General features: G+C 32.4%; 1 pseudogene; it reads left to right on the forward strand.

Moving 5' to 3' along the window:
* The first annotated feature begins 5288 nt into the window (after positions 1 to 5288).
* On the forward strand, positions 5289 to 17588 carry LOC134269571 (contactin-3-like; annotated as a pseudogene).
* The last annotated feature ends 3 nt before the right edge of the window (positions 17589 to 17591 follow it).

Genomic DNA, 17591 nt, shown 5'->3' on the forward strand with positions numbered 1-17591 from the left:
ATAAAAGTATCTCTGAATCCACAAAGTTATGTAAATTTATCCACAGTATTTCATTAAAGTTAAAGATTAAGGTTAATCATATTATATAGGGAAAATTGTCAAATCACCAAAATATTTTTGCAGAAAAAGCGAATTGGAATAACAGCAATGCATTTTATAATTGCAAATTGATCAACAAATATATTTTAGATTAAAAAACAATAGGTATCCAGGCATTCAGAGAAATTGCCATGGTTTTTATATGTATTTGGTATTTTTTGTCTTCTATCATGTGTTCTATAATACATCTATTAGTGTAAAAGGCTTTTACTTTCATTGCAAGACACTACGAATCACTTCTTATTTCATATCATGCTAATAAGCTTGGTATCTAAGGCTGGATTCAAGAAAATCTTATTTCTCTAAATCTGTATTAATTTTTTTCCTTTTATATATCAACTTTTATAAGAGTAAGACTTTTTAAAGATGAATAAAATGAAAATTGTTGCATGAAAAAATTTTATTTTCAAGCTTCATTTTGATGCATTTCAAATTAAATATTAATTTTTGGAGTTATCCTTCCTGGCTGAGGATCGGATATCCTTAAAGGCGTTTGTGTATGTAAAAGTCGGTATTTTGAAGAATTCAGTATATTGGTATTTAATCATTTTCACTTCATCTAAACTTTCTGTGCTAACACAATCATGACATTTATTAAGTATACAATACCGTAACCTTTTCAATCATGATGGAATTGCATGGACTACACACTTAAATTAAAGTCTTTTTGATATTTTTGAGATCTATTTTGCACAAATTGCTGATACTTGTTAGCAAAAAACTGATTTAGTGAGGTTTATCACGTACACAAAAAATCATAGATAAGATAAATCCAGAAAAAAAATTATTTTCTGCATTTTAATCGCTATTTTTTATTAAAAATACCATTGCGATGATACACGCGTTAAGAATAATGAAAGAGTTGTCAAAAGAACATTTTATTAACATTGTAAATTAAAACAAATAAAATAGTCCTATTATCAAAAAGGGCGAGTTAAAGGCGTTTGTGTATGTAAAAGTCGATAATTTATTATTAATTTCATTATTTGCAAGATTTGAAGATGAGTCTTTGTAAAGGAAAGAAAAGTCAACCCTTTAATGTACTCATGGATGTGTAGTAAGTATATATTTTTCAAAGAACAACATGGTGAGAGGATATAGAAGACAAGTTTTTTAAAATCTCCTAAAGTACGTATCTACATGTAAATATCATTTTGTTGTACGATAAAGTGATGATCCAATAACTATTTTTATTTATGTACAAAATTGAAGATTTTTATTTCCAAAATATATAAAAGTAAAGTAATTTTGAAAAATCACTCGTTTTCAAGTCCGTGTTCTTTTCCTTTTTTTGATCGGGTTCGTCATTCCATTTCTCGACGTGACGCACGGCATTTGTTCACACCTGTTCAGGTAAACTGAAAAGCGGTATTGCTGGAATGTGCAAGATCTGAATAAGAAGGACGCTTTCTGGTTTTGGGAAAAAAGGTAAATAATGAAATGTAATTATAGAATAAGTACTTGCATTTAAAGTTTCTATGATAGAAATGATTGGGCGCCAAGAAACTAGAAAGTACAAGATCGAACTCCTATAATGCATGGCGTAAATTTCATAATTTGACGATTAATTTCTTTATGAGAAATGTATATTGAAATGTGAAAAATCATGTCCTAATAAGTGTACACATTACAAAATCAGTGGAAAATACGAACGATTTACTTAACGTATTGATTTTTATTGCATATCAAATATTGTAGTGAAATAATGTCCACAGACCACTACACAAGGAAAAGTCCTTTTACCATAAACTCCCCTATGCCATTTGTTTCCCCACTTTGCATATTGTGTTAAGAAACCTAGTTGGTATAGATCTGTAGGTATTTCTTTTTCTTGTTAATCATGCAGAAGCACACTGCAAGAACAAATTAACTATGACGTGCAGCTTACATTATATGTGCACCTAAACAGCATCCAGTTTGAAATTGAAGTGATGTGTGCCTGTAATAATGGTGTAGGGTAAACAAACAGTCATGGTTCATTGTCAGTGAGGTGCTAATAAACCATGGGAACAAAATATAGGGGTTTCACTAAGGTGTAAACTTGGCTTTAATGTTAACTTCAAGGCCAGTTTTTTTGGAAAAGAATTGCCTGACCACATGCTTACCTGAAAAACTCTACAGGGGGTATAATTGGTGTTGAACTTATCTGGTGAAAGATCTATTGTATACCTTTATTGTCATTATCACCTTGACAGACCCCAGGGGTATGTATAGCTTGTCCACAAACTTGTTTCTCTGGATTTAAAAAAAGGCAAATGTGTCAAATTCCATACTGATATTAATCAATATTTAAATAATGAGATACTTAATTTTTTTGTAATAATTAATTGGTTTTACATTGCATAATTTCAAAGTCCATTAGTCATGTTATGTAATTTGGAAGATAAGTTTTTTAATATTAATATTTGGGGGTCAGTCGATCGAAGGTAGTTTTACCTTAAGATGCAGTTCAAGATAGAAAACAATTCTGTGCTTTATAGTGGAAAAAAATCAATGATTTTATTTGTTTTATGATAAAGAGCATTAAATTTGTTCTTAATTTTTTTTTATTTCAAGCAGAAGCAATATCATTGTTTAGAAAAAGGATTATTTTAAGTAAATATCATTTAAAGATATCCTCTGACTTAAAAGATAACTCCCATCAATATTTTTCCGAAAAAGGTGTAATGTACGCAACAACAAAAATATGAAACAACGAATTATTTCAAATTGTTTGACTAATGGAAACAACATCTTGTTATGGATTCTGTATGATATTCCAAACCCAACACATTGATGGTATAAATACTGTATTAAATACATGTACCAAACTGTGAAAAGGGGAAATATTCATTTGATATTTAATTTCATTTATTTCATTGTAAGCAGCAATTATCAAGTATTAATTAAACCAACTTGAAATCTTTGTGTGACAATAGAAACTGATTAGGTTTTCTTTCAAAACAACAGAATATAATGCTGACAAAGCTTTTTATATGACAATGCAATGAAATCTTATCCTTATGAAAATTGATGCTTCTAGTTTTATATATTACCATGTACATAATAGATATCTTAAACGTAAATTTAATTATCAGATACATGTATCAGATATTTTTAGAGCACTGCATGCCTAACATTAACTGTAACATCTTATTTACAACTGTTAGCTAGGTGCATGGTATTAATAGAACTGCATTTCCCTACATTGTATTCAGTTTCTGTGGACTTAATTTTCTGATATCTTGCTTTGGATAAATAATTCTTTCCAGAATTTGAATCTTTACTAGGAACTTCATCTTATACATCCTATTTCTTTATATATGTCTCATGTTGACCTACATACTGGAGGGAAATATATATAAAGTGGGAATTACCTACAATGTTTTTAAAACAGCTAGTGTACTTGAATACTCTTTCGTGTTTTCATTGTGAAAGTTGACAAATCTCAGACACCCAGTATAAATACAGTACAAATTGTGCCTGAGTAAATATAGGCATTTGACAAGCATATCAAAAAGCAGCTGCTTTGGGGAAAAAAAATGATTCCTTCATGTTTATATAGGAGGATTTGATGGGATAAATCAAAAAGCTTATAACAAGGTAAGATAAACTTTGATAAGCTTTATGAGGACTCTTGGAGTTTAGCATGGGGGTTAATCATTATTGGATCACATCTTGTTTTTTGTATTCACTGAAAAGCTCACTCAGTGGAAACTGAGCATTAATTGCCAATTTGGCTGATTAGACACTAGAAGTTCAATCAGCTAATAAGATTAGTCTGAACATCACTCATCTGTAACCTCTAATACTTGGAGTAATTTTCAGTCAAAGGAGACAGAAAGGTTTGGGGAAGGGTTCCTGGATTCTTAATTATACAGTCAGGTTCTCAAGGGTATAGCACACACCCCTCTGTAAATTGGTAAAGATCAGACTGTGTAATTATAAAGATCTATTGATTGGGGAGGGGGGTAATTTGGTGGTTTTCTGGATGTGGATGTTAACTTCATTTTTGCATGTGCATGGTAATTAAAACAGCACACCCCATATCTAATTGCATTTTGGTGGTTTTGTGCAATTATAAATGGTATGGACAACTTTAAAATGATGGTTCTATGATATGGAAGATTACAAGGCCTTAGAAATCTAATTCTGCTTGTGAAGCAGCCTTTGAAGAATGCTTGCATATCATATATAATTTTTATGTACACAGGAAATATAAATATAACATGCTCTTTGATTGCATATTTTCATTTCTAAGTAGCTGACAGGGATACACAAAATAAACCTTGTTTGTTTATCATGTTTATGAGGAAGTACTTCAAGGGGGTTTTAAGTGGAGTTTATAAGCCTTGAAGTCATTTGAAATTCTTATGCAGTAAGAAATTTATCAAGGTTAAAATATAATTTGTAATAAACAGTGGAATTGAAGTCAGATTTTATATATGCATGGCCAGTGCTGTGTTTCATTCATACTATATCTGTAATACATGCTGCCTAAGACTTTGAAACCCCTTCTTTTTTTCAACCAAAAAAAAAAACAACAAGTGATTTTAAGTAATTTAGTAAACATCTGATTTGGTTAATTGGTGTTCAAAATCAGGTAAATTTAATGTACATTTCAATATTTTAAATTTTTAAATGTTTAGATTATTTTTTAAAATTGTTGATTCAGCAGAATCAGAAAAAATTGTCCCAGGCACAAAAAACGGTACACACGATACTTAGCACATATCCCACATTTAAGCATTTGATCCTATTAGCAAAGTTTTTACTCATCAAAAATTAATTTAGAATTACTAAGGATCACTCACTCAGCTTAATACAAGAGGGCTGGCTTTAATTTATATGTTCTACAAAGTGTATTAGATTAGATGACAAATAGCTATTTTCCTTATTTGGCACTACTCTGTGAATGGTGTTACTGATGGTATACCCAGATTAACCCACACAGAACTGCGATCACTGGCCTTTATTTTTATGGCGTAATAATCAGAAGTGTTGGTCATAGTAGAGTGATTCAGGACTTGTTTACTGTGGACTCAATGACCCTCGGAAACCTGTGTGTCTGTTGATTCAGTGAGGATTATGCCATAAACACACCTGAAGATTATAAGGAACAGCTAGTTAGACTTCACGATTTAAACCCCATTTTCTCCTCGACACACAGGTAACTGCGACTATCTCGCTGCAGTGTGTAGTGACACATTTTTTTTTGTTTGTCTGGCCGCTTATTGAATTAAATCTTGATGTGGAAGGACTTTTAAAAACTGTGTCTCTTCCGGTGATTCATTCAAGGTAAACGTAACGAGAGGGTGCATCTTCTGAGACAAAAGGAAAGGAGGTAAATCTTAAATTTGTATGTCTTTAACTTTAATTTTTATCCATGTTGTAGAAAGTTAAACCTTAGCAGGTATAGGTATTAATCTTATGTAGATTTTAGGGAAGATAATACATGTATATGGCCTTATTTGCTTCACTGATTCTGTTTTTGTCATGTTTGTCATCATGAAGAATTTCTCACTGAATTTATTTATAAAGTTTCTCAGCAATGTAATTTACATATAATGGAAAATACCTAAATATGGAGATAGTAGAAATGTTCCTATCAAGTACAGCTGGGTGCCAGTTTCCCTAAGGTGTAGCTATAGATTCACAAGAGTTGTAATTACTTTCCTTATATTATGAACATACACTGACAGGCCTGTATCAATTCCATTTTCCTTGTGTTATCTGTGATTTCCATCATTTGAGGAAATTTAAACCAATAATTATTTTATTTTTGGAAATATATAAAAGTTGTTCTTAATTAAAGATGATTTACTAAATTAAAGAGAATCAAAAATTCCCAGCCTTGGGGCTGTATGCATGCTTGGTTTTCTGACAATACAGTATTCCATATCAAATTTCTATATCTATGGACAAATTTGTCATCAAATACCTGTTTAATGGAGAAATCCCATTAAATGACTACAGAGCATTCAGTAGAAATAATGGGTATCTGTTTTATGGAAATTTGCTCATTTAAGGATGCGTAGCAGATACAATGAGGAATTGTTAACTGCTGCTTATGATTATCAATAAGCCATTATAAAATCAGAATTTTTGCAATGCATCATCTAAAACAGCTTATAGCTGACAGAGTAAGGAACTGTCTTAATGTGTGAATAGATATAATTAAAAAAAAAAAGAAAACATGTTATCCAAATGGCAGGTGTCATAAAACACTGAACACAGTTAGGTGCTTTGTTGGGGAGTCTAAACCTTCACCAATTAGCTCATACTATCTCATACAATACTCAGAATACAGAAAATAGGAGACAGTTATATCAGGCAGAGCTGCAGTAGAACAGAAGATTTTATCTGTGGGAATGCTCAACAATTCACTTGTTCCTGTCATTGCCTGTATGCACTCTATCTAGCAACCTAATTAAGCAGATTATAGCCATAAAATTGACATTGCAGGGCACAATAAATAGACCTCCATTCACTGTCTCGAGACTCCACTGTGTCAAGGGGGACCACTCTGGGTCTTCCATTGTCTGGACAGACGTGCTTCTGCATTAATACAAGAGATTGATTTTTTTGGGGAGTTGTGTCATCGTGAAAAATAAATATGAGGGTAATGATGGATTGAGTGGCGGTCTACAAATGGATTAACATACAAACCAGTGTTGATGATAAATCCTGTTTGTAATTAGGATCGGATAATTATTTCCTGTCCTGAGTTTGTTGCAGACTGCCACTGAGGCACAGCTCTGCAGTGGAATGAATTATTTTAGGAAAATATTGATTGCTTGCTTTCAAGATTTGGTATACATATCAGGGACTCTTTGGAATTTTTGTTTCGAAATGCTTTGTGTATTCTTGATTTAGTATGCGAAGTCAAGCCCCGAGTCAAGATGTGAAATAGATTTATTGAAGTCTGACTTTGTGGGATTAATTGTGAGCAGAATTAAGTGTCTTGTATTTAACATTGAAAGATTTTTCTTGGACATTTAATACTAAAGCTGTCTGGAGACACTATTTGTGACTAAGGGTAAGGACTTATTATGAATTATGTTCAATAATGTGAGAAGGGCTTGATGCTGCATGATCAATGGTTAATGTTTAATTTAGGCCTGAGCAAATTCAGTTTGTATAATATCGATCCTCAATTTAGATGATTTATAACAAACAGGTACCCTTAAAAAATATTGTTAAATATTTATTCTTTGTTTAAAAAATTATATTTACATTTCCGAGTCTGCAAATACACAGAATAAATGTGCTTAGGCAGCGGCAAATTAAACTTATTTTATAGTTTTCTGTGAAAAAGATTCTTGAAATAATGCTTCAACACTTCATTTCAGTAATTACACAAAAAGTTGGTAAAAAGTGGTTTAAGAGCATCCCAACCTCTTTGAAGAGGATTTTTCCTGGTGTCATAATGAGAAAATGTCTTAGTAGAGTCATTTATCTTACTTCCTTTTAAGTATATATAGATATTCGATTTTGTAGCTTGATGTGGAATTTGTTTCAACAGTGGGTCATGAGTGGGATTTTTTAAAATTTTCATAAAATGAAAATAAAAAAAAATCTTGTCTCATCAGTGAAAAAAATTCAATATTCAACTACAAAATAGTGAGTTTTATATGTATATTTTTTACATTTTTTTTTTACTTTCTCTATTCCTCTGTCTTTTTGTAACACAGTGTCATAAGCTGAAATGTCTTATTTATAAGTGGCTAGGACAACTCTATAGCTATTAAGCGTGTGATTGAAAATATTGTCAATATGAATTTCAACAACATATTTGGAGAAAACCTAATAGTTTTAGTCTCTCTCAGAGCTATTTAATTAATCTATCTTATACAGCAAGTCAAGCAGGATTTTTTTCCCACTGTACATCCATGAAGGAATGGGATGAGAATTTTGCTCCACTGTTTCTGCTATTCTTCCTTATTCTTCTCACTTTGAATTTGTATCACTGTGACATAAAATATCACAATCAACCAATAGTCAATAGATAAATCACAGTATTTCACTGTTGAAAATGTAAAGAATAGTTTGATTTAGGGGACAAAGAATGGAAAAGCATGATATTGCATATTTCTATTGGCATTTCGATATTTCTGGTGTGCAGATGTGGATGGCTGATAAAGAACTGAGTAAAATTTTCATGCATCATTCACAAATGATAAACTTTTGTTTTTTGTTTTCTGAGTTGCAGTCGAAATTTGAATTCTCTACATGTACACTGGCATATTTATCTAAATCTCTTCCAAATTCCTTTGTTTGTTAGCTAATCACTTATTTTATTTTTGAAACCAAGGAAACTACATGAATGCATGTAGTTTTAAATTATCAGTAAAATATTTCTGCACATTTCTATCAACTGTTCTTACGGTAATTCATCAACAGAAAATTGTTAAATATTAATAGCCATAAAGAAGGTTAAATGTTCTTGCATTTTAGTATTGATGAATACTTCAATAGACACAAAGTCATGTCTGTGAAAATATTTTTAAATGAACTTAGAGTATGAGATTATTTTTTTTTCTTTACTGTTTTTGTGTAGGAGTCATTCAACCTTGTGTACATTAAAACCTTTTGTATGTGATCAGTATCTTTTTATATTGGTCATTGGCTGTATAAAGTTCAAGGAAATGTAATTGAGAGAACTGTCTTTGCTGGTGTGCAAAATGAAACTCACATTAAATACTTTCAATAAAGGAAGTAATGATTACTAATTATAAATGTTTGTGTGGTATATTACCTCACAAAACAGAGAAGAATTTATCGGTGATGGAATTTGCAATCTATTAGTAATTTTTGTTTTCCGTTAAAGAGGGAAATTCATGATGAAATATATATTTTAAAATTAACTTTTGTCATTAATATCATGGAGGAATATGCTAAGATAAGGTGCATTTTCCAAACAAAATAGTTTTCTGGGAAGGCAGCTTTTAACTTGGAAACCTTTGAAGTTCGCAGTTTTCCAAACATTTTGCTCTGTTATCTGCCCTTGTCTCTTTTCGTACTTTTGAATTCTAAATTAACCATTTTGTTCACATAAAGGGGACAATCTTCACATAATTAGTATATGTAATTTTATTTTCAGAAGAAAGGTCGTAAATAGAAGCTAAGAGAGACAACTCTGCAGTACACATTGTGCCAATAGAAGAGGATAATTATAGACAGTGCCAAAGAGACAGCCCTCAGTGATGGATTGGAGGATTTGTTGTGTTCTGTTTTTGTCTGCATTTATCTTCGTTGTAAATTGTCAAGGTAATTAACAGATTCATCATATTTATCATACTTTGTCAATACATATTGCTTGTTTGATTGTATTAGGAAATGTTTGTACACTGCAAAAGCTAGGGGTTGGGATAAGATTTTGTCATACAAATATATATGGTACAGGGAAAAATAAACTAAATATTAAAAGGTTTTAGGGAAACAAATTAAGTGTTGCAGATAATTTATAAATATGTATTCGAAGATAATTTGGAAACTTTTCTTTTAACATGAACAGAGGTTTTAAGTGACTATATTGACTCCTATAGTGACTTAAAAATGTGATTCGAAGATGTTAGAAATAATTTAAACATAGGAAATTGTTAAAAACTATCTTGTGGGTCAATTAGAAATGTGAAACTTATGTATAGTTGTTTAAGTAAGTCTGACTAAGAGATTTTTTCTTGAAAAATCCCAGATTCCAATGATCAGAATAATTCCAATTTCAAATAATACAATGTTTTAACATTTTTAGCTCACCTCAACGAAGTTGGGGGAGCTTATGTAATACCCTCGGCGTCGGTGTCGGCGTCGGCGTCCCAGGTTAAGGTTAAGTTTTTTGGAGCAGTTTTCTTTTTGAGTACTTCTATGTCCTATATTGATTAGACATGCATGGAAGATGGTTCTTAAGTGTGTTTCATTGTACCAGTCAAAGTTTCAGATGCTGCAATTTCAGCAAAGGAATGACCAGGTTAATGTTTTTGGAGCAGGTTAACATTTTTGGTGCAGTTTTGGGTGTAGGTTTCATTTCCAAGTAACTATAAGCCCTATGTTGACCAAACTTGCATTGATACATCTAAGGATGCATATACCAGGCTTGCTTTGGATGCTGAATCTGACCTACATTTTACGGTTGAGTGAACAGGTTAAAGTTATTGGTGCATGATTCATTTCCAAGTAACTATAAGCCCTATGTTGACCAAACTTGCATGCATGATATATATAAGGATGCACACTGCAGGGCTTGCTTCGGATGCTGAATCTGACCAACATTTTACGGTTAATTGAACAGGTTAAAGTTTTTGGTGCAGGTTTCATTTCCAAGTAACTATAAGCCCTATGTTGACCAAACTTGCATGGATGATACATCTGAGGATGCATACTACTGGGCTTGCTTCGGATGCTGAATCTGACCTACATTTTACGGTTGAGTGAACAGGTTAAAGGTTTTGGTGCAGGTTTCATTTCCAAGTAACTATAAGCCCTATGTTGACCAAAATGGATGATACAAAATGCATACTACTGGGCTTGCTTTGGATGCTGAATCTGACCCACATTTTCCGGTTGAGTAAACAAGTTAAAGTTTTTGGTGCAGGTTTCATTTCCAAGTAACTATAAGCCCTATGTTGACCAAACTAGCATGGATTATACATATAAGGATGTATACTACCAGGCTTGCTTCGGATGCTCTATCTGACCCACATTTTCCAGTTGAGTGAATAGGTTAAAGTTTTTGGTGCATGATTCATTTCCAAGTAACTATGAGTTCTTTAATGACCAAACTTGCATGGATGATACATATAAGAATGCATACTACCGGGCTTGCTTCGGATGCTGAATCTGACCTACTTTTTGTTGATGAGTGAAAATGTTAGTTTTTGATGCATGTTTCATTTCCAATTAACTATGAGCCCTATAATGAGCAAACGTGCATGGATGATACATCTTAGGATGCACACTAATGGACTTGCTTCGGATGCTGAACATTTTCAGATAATAGACCAGGTAAAAGTTATGGATGCAGGTCTATTACCAAAAAACTATAAGGCTTATATAACATTGTATAAACCAAACTTGCACAAATGTTGCATCAAGAGATGAAAACTCTCAAATTTGGTTCAATGCTGGATTTTAATTACATTTTAATGAAGAAGAACTAGTTTAATTTTTTTGTGTAGGTCTATTTCAAAATCAGATAAAAATTGCTTAAATATTTTCATTTTTGGAATGTGCACCTCTTGTTGGTTAATTGTGTGACTTTGCCTTACTTAAAGACAACATTCGTTGAGGTGAGCTCTGTAATCTCTGATTACCTATGTTTTAAAATTAAAATGGTAGCAGTTTTTTAAATGTAAGAAATAAAGGAGTAAATCTTCATTGGATGTCAATATCAGTCTTCTCTACTCTGTGGTTCATATAATTCTACTTTGTCCTTTCATTTGTAGATGATCAGATGCCCCCCAAAATGATCAGTACCTTCAACAGTGAATATTACTTCCCTATGCTGTCCATACTGACTGATGCTACGATTGAATGCAATGCCAAAAATGGAAAAATTGAGTAAGTTTATGAGTATTTTAATGCTGCATGATCAAATTTTTTCCCCCTGAGATTCAAACCTATTCTTAAAAACAGTCCTACAAGTACTGTGAATTCAGCATTCATAGCACAATTCTTATTGTAAAAGTACTGGGTCTTTAAAAAATATAATAGAGACACTTGAATATTTAGGGCTTTAAATTATAGATCAAAAGAGACTTCATTGCATCATTATCATGAATATTTTAGATACGAATGGAAGAAAGATGGAGCAGTTGTTCTGAACAGCAAATATGTGTCAGTGGACAAAGACACGGGAACTTTGAAATTTAACCAGATGCAGGGAGCTGATTATGGAACCTACCAATGCTTTGCTAAAAATGATTTTGGGACCTCACTTTCCAAGCCCTTTAAAGTGAAAGTATCTGGTAAGGAATCAAAATCAGTTGCTTATAGCTAATACTATTTATTCAATGTCTAGGTCATATTTATTTGCAGAGAGCTTATGCTATGTAAGAGTGTTGGACTACTTGTTAATATAATTTCTCTCAATATAATTCATTGATTAATTTATCAAACAAGACTTATTGTAACAGGGTCTGACAAATCCCATTGCCCGACGTCGGGGGCTAGTGAATTTTATGGTTGGGCAAGTCAAATGTTATCAACCTCTTGCCCATGTGGGCAAGTGACTTAAAAAAATTAATTCCACATGTAAGTCATAGAATTGTAACTAGACACAGAAGCTTGCATGATCTACTCAGTATTTGTCGTCCTGTTTTTCAAAATACATAAAAATCTATTCAGTACTGTATACAGGGAAATTTTTGCCTCCGTTATATTTTCACCCCTTTCGCCCTCTTCTTGATTGTGCGAAATTAAAACGGGGCGAATTGAATTTACACAGCATAATTGCTCAAACAGAACTATGACTTGGCGAATTTAAAACGAGGCAAAATGGTACGCAAGTGCAAAAGGGCGAAAATAACCCTGTATACAGTATTACTTTATGGTTATGATTGTGGGGCTAGCAAAAATTCTGGTAGGGCAAGTGAATTTTGACCATGCAATTGCCATTGGATGAGTGCTTAAAAAATCTATTTGTCAACCCCTGTGTAAACAATGGCCATGCATCAGGATTCAGTTTCCTGTAAATGTTTGCAATTTTGGTTTTTTGAGCTGAAAGATGTTGAAATTTGGTGTGTAAAACACACTGACATGTCTTGTGACTGCACATATTGTTGTCCTGTTCATATTGTCAACGGCAACAATCTGTACCTCTCACATTTTGCTTATCTCTTTCTCTCCATATTTCAATGTGTAAAATCTTTTAGCCAAAAAACTCTTGTTATTATTTTTCACTGAGATTTTCAAAATGTATTTCTGTAGCAATGGGAGCTTTTCCCTCCAAAGAACCCCAGGAAATACAATGTAAGGAGTTTGAACATTGTAAAATCCCTTGTCGAGACAAACCAGAATGTTCACCGGATTCTGAATGCAGAGTGGAGTGGAAAATCGGAGAAGGCACCAAGACAAATGTGGAGTTATCAAAAAGAGTTGGGGTGGACGGAGATGGTAAGTGGAAATAAGATGCATTCCACTAAAGTATACTGTAAATGTATTACAATAGTGGTTTTGGCAGAAAGCAGAATCTGCTAAATCAACTACAGATTAACTACGTTATCTCAACATTGGTGTGACATTCAGAAAATCTTGAGATATATCCGAGGTGTCAAGATATCAGAGTTGAGACTCAATGTCTGAGATTTCACTGCATAGTAGAATAGACGATTTCATGTAATGCGTAAATGATTTCAATAGAATATGGCTCATTTCTTTCAGCTATTCCTCTCTATATACTTGAAAATCTAAAAAGTTATTCAAAAAAGTGTTATTTCGATATGCACTTCATAAATAATTTTGAACCTTTATGGTTAGAGTCGACATCTGTGATACGGAGAAAAAAAATAATGGGTATTTTTTGAAAATTCATTTCACTTCATTATTATTCTATCATTCATCATTATTTTCATTTCATTTTCAAATCAAAATTTAAAATATTTTTTTGTATTTCCGCAAAAAACAAAAAAGCAGATTGGGAAAGATGTTACACAAACATGAATTAATGATTGTGTACCTCTTACTGTTTTAAATGGAGAGGGCAATTGTTTATTTTTGTACATTCAAATTAATGTGTGATACAACTATTCAGAAATAAAATTAAACAGCTATTACAAAATTGTAAATACTTTGTAAATTTCATTGTAATTATAAGCTACTTTTTCCAAATGTTAAAGCTATGCTAGCTAGGTTTCAACATAAACAATTAGGTAAATGCAGAATATGTAAATTTATCAATGATATCACACTAGTTGAACATTAAACAATTGTGTCTCAGAGATGCTGAGGGGGCTTTGGATTCCCGCATTTAGATAAAACACAGTAATATATTAATTTTGAAATTAAATACATTGGATCAAAACGGGTGTGAAAAGAATTTGTTGTACATTTTTCATCCAGATACATGGAATTGTTAATAGTGATAGAGTTAAATATTGTCCATCTGTAAAAAACAATCACACAATTGAAAAAAAGTTAAAATTAAACGAAAATTGACTATCCCAAAGTCGACTATTTGATATACCAGGTAAATTGTGCTCTAAAAAGTTGGGACTGTGAAAAAACGTTATTAGATAAGCGTTTAATAAATTTCGACCATTATGGAGATCAACAAAATGAGAGTATTTTTAGCAAATCATTTATCATTATTATTTTATATTCATCAGGGACCATGGATTTTGGATCAAAATTTAACATATTCCCAGGTTGTCGATATATCTGATGTCAAGATACCAAAATTTACCTGTACAGTGCTTAATATCTAAGGATTTGTATATTTTACGTTATATCTAGCACATTTAGATAGCGCTAAATTAAATTTAACCAGAAAGGTTGAAAAAATTTCCACCAGATATCGTACACGCCATATATATGTTATACATTTACTGTATATTACTAAATGTATAAATTCTAATGTACTGAAAAATATGCAGTCGCTCAGAAAAATAATTGTACATGTATTTTTGTATCCTTACAGGTGACCTCCATTTTATATGGACAAAAGCCTCAGATTGGACAGGCTTAAACTACAAGTGTGGAGTGTGGCAAGAACAGCTCAAGATGTTGGTCGTTGGAAGTCTTACAACTCTTAGAATTATCAGTAAGTATTTAGTTAAGGTAGATTCCTTATTTTTTGCGAGACTGATTATCGCGAATGGGCTCTTCAATGTCATATCGTGAGAATAATAATTCCCGAATGCACTGTTTATCAAGAGATTTTACATAGATTTCAGAATAAGAAAAATCAATGCGAGTAATTTTATCTTGCGAGTGGTGTTTCTCGCCAAATTACGTGATAATTAATTCCTCGTGTATAATTAGGAATTTACAGTATTGCAAGGATCATCCGTTATAAGAAAATTTTACCTTTTTCTGAATTGGCAAATAGTAACTCCTGAGACCAATACAGTCAAACCTCATTATCTTAAATTCAGTGGGACTTGGAGAAAAAATTTCGAAATATCCAAGGATTAGAAACATTCGTAGAAAAGTACCTTAAGAAAGCAGGGTTAAAACTTCAAAATCAGTTCAACATATCCATGGTATTCATCCATGTTTGAGATACCAAAATTCAACTGTAATTCTAAAACAAACAGTGATACACCAAATTTTTACTTGTTTCTATCTGTGTTGTGTTTATTTTCTTATGTTGAGGAACTGTTAATGTGTTTTTCAGCTGCTAGTCGTGTGCCCAGCTTGGATCCTATTCTGGTTTTTAAATCTGGTGGAAAGGCCCAGTATAGAGGCGAGGGTGTTCTCAAATGCATGTTTTCAGGATAGTGAGTAGAACTAATTTTTCTTTTAATCTAATACTCTTGTATTTTCTGTTTTAAATACATGTAATTTCTCATGAGTTCAATATTCACCAGTTCTGAAAGATGAGTTGAATTTTCCGTTATCTTTAAAAAAAAAATTTCTTTCATTATTTTGTAGTGCAGCACCAGATATTGAGTGGGTTTCTCCCGACAATGTAGTCATCAAGAATTCTGTCAAATATTTGATCAGCGATTACGAAAGGACACTGACCATTAAGGATGCAATGCCAAATGATGAAGGTCTCTACTCTTGTAGAGGAAAAGGCACAAACAAGATGGACACCCAAAGAGTTTTTCTTAATGTTACCTGTAAGGTCATTTTAAATGTATAGATAGTTTTTGATGGGCTTGAATTTAACAAGAGTTATTTCCCATTGGCCACCTAGTTTATTCCTTCATTGTTCAACCAACTTTAACTTTTTATACTGGCAAATGTGGGATAAGAAATATTTTTTTTCTGAAAAACATACAATTTCTAAAGCCTCCTTTATTACATGTATAATGATATTTATTGTAAAGATTTTCTGCTACACCCTCTTAAATTTGGTAAGACAAAGTGAAAAAAATCACCTGGTTGATCTCAAAGATGACGGCCAAAGGAAGTAACTCTGGGAGGAAATACGTCATTTGAAAACTATCAAAGTTGAACAAACAAGTCTAAATTGATGGAGTTCATGGAAGTTTTGGGTGAAAAATACAAGAAAACCAGAATTTCTTTATATTATCTTCAAACTAAGTTGATTCAGTCAAATCCAATGAAAATAATTTATCTAGAGTTCAAAGCTGTTCTAGATACAAGCTTCTTGTATATAGTGATTTCCATCTACACATAATGATATACATTTTCAGCTGCCCCGATGCTTGATTCGGATTCTAAAAATCCCCAGATGAATGACTTGTATGTGTCCGTTGGAAAAAATGCCACATTTTACTGTGAGGCCATATCTTTACCTGGGGAAAGTGCTCCAACTGCTCCACGGTGGATGAAAAATGGAGTGGCTCTACAAATTGACGGAAGTAAGAATGTGCTATATGACTTAAAAATGTGTTTTTTTAGTAAAATTTTTTAAGAAATTTCGATTACCTTCTCAAACTATTTATGCTCATTTTCATGTTAGCATATTTTGAGTGGTAATTTCATGAATTAAAGATAACCATTTTAATTTAACCATTTTATAAAATATTCATACTTATTTTTAGTCAAGTATATTTTGAGCCCTGACCAGCAAATGCTGATCATGACCAATGTACAGAAAGGTTTAGACTCCGGAGCTTTTCAGTGTATGTCTGAAAACAGCGAAGGTGTTCTGTTCAAGGAGGCTTTACTCAAAGTTATAGGTAAGGTGAACAATATGTTTCTCAACTACCATTAACCAACTTTTATTTGCGTGCGAGAAATTTTCCCGAGGTTCTAATAAGAAGAAACAATGGACTCACTAGAAGAACTTTTGTAAACGGAAGACCTGATTTTAACTTTATACTTAGTCATATATTTCATTGTCATCAAAACTTTTGATGGATATTGGGCAAAAGTTTAATCAACTTTTGAAACAATCCCTTTAATGATTCTAAATCAGAGGTGTAAATTATACATGTACACACAATTTTTTATCTGAGTGTGCAGTGCCTCAATGCACCTAAAGATTGTTGCATATCTTTAAAAGAAATAATGATATTCAAGAAATCTTCATATCTTTTGACCTTCTTTTATTAACTGAAGTATATAATTTTTTCTGAAGATCCAATAACCATAATACAGAGACCAAAGGGAAGCTATAAGATAATGCCAGGAGACAAAATAAGTCTGGGAGTTCTGGCTACAAGTGAACCATCTTTGTCCTTGCGCTACAAATGGACATTTATCAATCTGCAAGGCGAAGAGCAAGTGGTCAAAGACAATGACATATGGAAGATATCCAGGCCGACACTTAACAATCTGACCATCGATGTCAGTCAGGTATCAGATCCTAGTGTTGTGCTTTCGGGGTATCAGGGGAATATGTCGTAGACGTCTTCCATAACTACGACTCCGAGAGAATC

Source organism: Saccostrea cucullata, unplaced genomic scaffold (assembly GCF_032062105.1).
Source record: "Saccostrea cucullata isolate Sc308-1 unplaced genomic scaffold, CSIRO_AGI_Scuc_v1 ctg740, whole genome shotgun sequence".
Lineage (NCBI taxonomy): Eukaryota > Metazoa > Mollusca > Bivalvia > Ostreida > Ostreidae > Saccostrea > Saccostrea cuccullata.